The sequence below is a fragment of the Coregonus clupeaformis genome, unplaced genomic scaffold, assembly GCF_020615455.1.
Source record: "Coregonus clupeaformis isolate EN_2021a unplaced genomic scaffold, ASM2061545v1 scaf0693, whole genome shotgun sequence".
Taxonomy (NCBI): Eukaryota; Metazoa; Chordata; class Actinopteri; order Salmoniformes; family Salmonidae; genus Coregonus; species Coregonus clupeaformis.
Window position 1 is genome coordinate 7803 of NW_025534148.1, and position 5546 is coordinate 13348.

A 5546-nucleotide genomic window follows, 5' to 3' on the forward strand; every position below is an offset into this window, starting at 1 on the left:
TTGAAAACAATTTAAAAGGGATTCCTTTTGACAGAAAACCATTTAGTTTTTCTAAATACATTTGTAACGAGTGCTGAGTTTTTTTATTTGTTTGCTATAAAATACAGTGAGGGAAAAAAGTATTTGATCCCCTGCTGATTTTGTACGTTTGCCCACTGACAAAGAAATGATCAGTCTATAATTTTAATGGTAGGTTTATTTGAACAGTGAGAGACAGAATAACAACAAAAAAATCCAGAAAAACGCATGTCAAAAATGTTATAAATTGATTTGCATTTTAATGAGGGATATAAGTATTTGACCCCTTCTCAATCAGAAAGATTTCTGGCTCCCAGGTGTCTTTTATACAGGTAATGAGCTGAGATTCAGTTTTATCGCCTAAGTAGTGGCAATTACAATAATTTAACACATTCTAACCATACAATGGAGACTTAATTGTTGCGTTTTTGTTAAGTAGTCCTGATTGTGTCAGTTTCCCTTTAAATGTGAAATGTGAAATTTGTTAGAGCTGTGACATCACCAGCAGCATAGCCTCTGAGTAATCCATTTCATAGCCAGAAAATGACAAAAAGATGATGTCAAGGATGACAGGGATAGATGGTTCAAAATATTACTCAAATATGAATATATCATATACATATAATTACATTGTATTGGTTGTTGTTCCCAGCTTGGGTTGTCAATACCAGCATAGTTCCTGATGGATTCAGCAAGTGGTTCAGTAGGGAGCACAAATTAAAGTGGGGAGAAATAAACAAAACCATCACAATCACCAGCTGTTTCAGAGATGGAGATCCTGTAACGTTTTATAGACCTCTATGGACATTCCTTTGTTATCTTGGGTTAACTCTGCTTCCTACCTCACAGCCCTCAACTTCCTCTCATAATAACGCTTGTGTTCCATGATTCGCCAGATTTTGTTTTGATCCAGGAGTTGTAGTTCTTCAAGTTTCTTTTCTTCCTCCTCCGTTGACTGCTTCAGTGCCTTAATTTTACTCTGTAGCTTCTTCATTTCCTCCTGGTATCTGGGAGGCAGTTGCTTCTCTTCTTCTTCTAGCTTCCGCAGTTCTTCTTCATACTGCTTCCTCAACTCTTCTTCTCTGGTACTTAGCTTTCTCTCCACCTCTTGGTATTTGTCGTTGGTGTAGTGGTCTTGACCGTTTACTGCCGCCATGTGGTCAATTTTCTCAAAGAAATCCAGAACTTACATTTACATTTTAGTCATTTAGCAGACGCTCTTATCCAGAGCGACTTACAGTTAGTGCATACATTATATATTTTTTCATACCCCCTGTGGGAATCGAACCCACAACCCTGGCGTTGCAAACGCCATGCTCTATCAACTGAGCTACATCCCTGCCGGCCATTCCCTCCCCTACCCTGGACGACGCTGGGCCAATTGCACGCCGCCCCATGGGTCTCCCGGTCGCGGCCGGCTACGACAGAGCCTGGATTCGAACCAGGATCTCTAGTGGCACAGCTAGCACTGCGATGCAGTGCCTTAGACCACTGCACCACTCGGGAACTTGTCCCGTGTTTTCCATCTTGGTGTTGTCAAAAACATGGTACCTTCCACCACACTGCTCCATAAGTCTCTTGAGGTCCGTCTGTCCTTCATTCACATACTGCTTAATGCCACCTTCACCCAACTCATCCCCATGGGTGAAGAGGATCATGGTATACTTGCTAGCTTCTTCTCCAAATAACGCCCTGATTTTCTTAACTACGTTCTGTTCCTCCTTTGTGAAAGGCCCTATGTTCATTACCAATACGATTGCGTGTGGACCAGGTGACGTCATTTACTGATCTCTGTCTCTAAGTAACTGTCAGAGAGGCTTGTGTCAAATAATCCTGGTGTGTCCACTAGCCAGCCCTGCCTCCCTGCCATCTCTTCTGTCTCCTTACAACACTCCTTAGTTACAGAAGAGCTCGATCTATCATCTCTAAAAGCTCTCCTCCCCAGGATTGTGTTTCCTGAAGAGCTTTTTCCAGAGCCCGTCTTCCCCACCAGTACAATCCTGGACATGGACACTACAGGAGAGAGGTAAAGGAGAAAACATGAGTAATGTTACATCATAGTTGGCCCAGTAGAGGGTCTCCCGTAAGAAATGTAAATTGAGATTAATAATCGTTCCTCTTCCCGACTGGCTGCCAAATTGAAATGTGGATAGTCAACGCAAAACAAATATGACTATTTAATTAAACTATTGGTAAATGTTCAAAAACAATTATAATACTATTTTTCTACTTACTGTCCGGACCTTTTGGAGTTTCTTCTTCTACCCAGAGTCTGTCTGTCTGTGTCTTCATCCTTCCCCACTACAGAATGACACATTGAATACATCATATAAAATTCATACTGCAATATTAACACATTTTTCAATTATCTTGTCTGTTATACACTTATGTTCATGTGAATTTAAAACCTTGAAAGTTTAAAATATATAAAAAACATCACACTGGAAATTAGTTTTGCATGTGCTACTTCCCATAAAGTGACTCACTTGCGGTGATACTGCCTAGGTTTTGTAACAAATAACTTTAAAATATAGCATGAAAAGTGGTGATGCAGTTTTTAGCTTTTACACCCCCAAATTCTGGAGTGCCCAGCCCTACCACGGAATATCAGGGAGGAAAAAACTGTTAACTCTTTTTAAGGCCAGATAATGACTCACCTTTTTAGTTTTTAATTATCTGGCTGCTTTTGTCTTCTTTTAATATCCTATTTCTATTATTGTGTTTGTCCTCATTGGTGTCATTCTGTGATTTATTGTTTACCATGTTCACTTTTAATCAATTTGTATTATTATTTTATTATGAACAGCACCTTGAGTTGAGGTCTCTGTATGACACGTGCTACATAAATAAAGGATTGGTTATTATAATGAAATAAAACACTGAAATAAAGTGAACAAATACATGAAAATACATTAATTATTTCATGAACTCATTCTATAATACATTTGGGTTGTGGGTTCGATTCCCACGGGGGGCCAGTATGATTATTTTTTAACAAAAAATAATAATGTATGCACTCACTAACTGTAAGTCGCTCTGGATAAGAGCGTCTGCTAAATGACTAAAATGTAAATGTAAATTTGTTTAAAACGTGAATGTACCATTTCCTCCTGAGCCTGGTATAAAAGTAAGCTATATGATCTCTGTTCATCTTAGGGAGGAGGGATACGGATGTTTAGTAAACTTGCTTTATATATACAGCTGCTGCAAGGCCTCGAGAAAGTGGGGTTGGAATGATTTCATCAATTCAGTAGCTTTAATTCAATGAAGAATGTGAATTTTGAACTGAAAAATCCTCTTTGAAAATAGATGACAGTTGTCAATTCTTTAATTGTAATTAGGGGTCCTTCCATTATGGCAACTTAACGTCGGCTATATAGCTCAGGCCTATAACTGGCTACAACATTCGCCTTATAAAGCCTAACATAGGTCTAGTCCTATTGTAAATGACAGTCGATCTATGACTGCTATAAAATGCCTGCTAGACGAGTGCAACAGGAAGCCAACTGAGCATGACACCCCACCTTATTATGTGCTGTGTGAAAGTGAAACTAAAAGATAGGCTCCGACATTTTGTACAGGATACAGAATCGATACAGGATCCTATTTGCATGTACCAATTAACATGAATGTCTTATTGCACCAGGTTATAGGAATATAGTCTAGTTTACTCTTTGTCAGGTGGTATATTTGACGTTAAAGCTGTCTTTGGATCAGCAGCGTGACAAGTATTCAGAACATGTTGCAGTAAATAATGATTTACTGAAATTACCGAATAAGTTTCAGTTCGTTATTTGGCAACTTGGTTATGACGAAGAAAACGGAGTAACAGTCGTGACCACTTGTACTGGATTGAACATCTGTCGACCGCAGCTAAAGTGGTTAGTTGTTTCTTGAAGACAGACGACGCACTCACAATTATTAAACTCTATCGGACTTTACTTTCTATACCCTGTAAGTAAAAAGTTACATTTCAAATTGTATCAATCTTAGCTTAAAGACTTATGTCTTTAGTTTATATGTCAAACTTTAGGTATAATAGAATGGCCAGAATCTTGATCATGTAATTATTTTAGCCAACGGCGCCATCTGAGTTTGTAACATAATATTACGACTTCAAGCCAAATAGTTATAATAAACACTATGGGCCACATTTGTGTTAACGCAAAATGGTAAAACAAGAAGTCAAATTAAGAATGAATATGCTATAACACTTATGTTAATAAAGACAAAGATTGGGCCCCGTTACACTATAATTCATGTCATGTTTTAACTTAGTTTTTATTGTCTTAACTGCTATTGAACAAACAGATGCAAATGCACCCTGTTCTGACTTTCACAGAGACATTAGTTTGACACATTGTTGTCTATGATTAACAGGACTGGTGGTTAGTAGCCTACGACAATCGATAATGGACAGACCTGGATTCACTATGGCACCTCACCCTCGTGATGTCAGGATTGTGCTGCTTGGCAAAACTGGAGTGGGGAAGAGTGCAACAGGAAACACCATTCTGGGTCAGGAAGTGTTTCACTCAGCTTTGGGCTTTTCCTCAGTTACCATGACATGTCAAGAGAGAAGTGTTCTGATTGGAGGGGATAGAGTCAGTGTGGTTGACACTCCAGACTTCTTCTATGCAACACACACACAGGAGGGTCTGAGTTCAGAGATAGAGAGATGTATTTATCTGTCTAACCCTGGACCCCATGCATTTATCTTTGTTCTAACTCTTGATACTTTCACTGAGCAGGAGACAGATGTAGTCGCTGTATTTGAGAAATGTTTTGGTGAAGTAGCTTCAAAATACACAATCATTGTCTTTACTCATGGAGACGAGCTGAACAACAGAACAATAGAGGAACTAGTAGAGAAAAATGTTAAGTTGTCTGAGCTCATTGAAGAGCGTGGTTGGAGATATCATGTCCTTAACAACAAAGACAGAGCCAATAAAAAGCAGGTGACTGACCTGCTGGAAAAGATTCTCATCATGATGAATGTGAATGAAGGTAGCTGTTACACACCTGACATGCTGCAGGAGGCAGAAATAAAGACTAGAGAAGAGATTGAGTTGATGGAAGAGGAGAGTCGCAGGGAGGAAGAGAGGAAAAGAGAAGAACACCGCAGGGAGGAAGAGAGGAAAAGAGAAGAACACCAGAGATTACATTTACATTTTAGTCATTTAGCAGACGCTCTTATCCAGAGCGACTTACAGTTAGTGAATACATATATATATATATATTTTTTTATACTGGCCCCCCGTGGGAAGCGAACCCACAACCCTGGCGTTGCAAACGCCATGCTCTATCAACTGAGCTACATCCCTGCCGGCCATTCCCTCCCCTACCCTGGACGACGCTGGGCCAATTGTGCGCCGCCCATGAGTCTCCCGGTCACGGCCGGCTGCGACAGAGCCTGGATTCGAACCAGGATCTAGTGGCACAGTTAGAACTGTGATGCAGTGCCTTAGACCACTGCGCCACTCAGAGATGGTTAGAGAAGGTGAGAAGAGAGACAGAGGATAGAGTAC

At 39.9% G+C, this 5546-nt stretch overlaps 1 pseudogene; it reads right to left on the reverse strand.

Annotated features, from left to right (window-relative positions):
• Positions 1 to 294: 294 nt before the first annotated feature.
• LOC123485443 lies at positions 295 to 5144 on the reverse strand (annotated as a pseudogene).
• Positions 5145 to 5546: the final 402 nt, after the last annotated feature.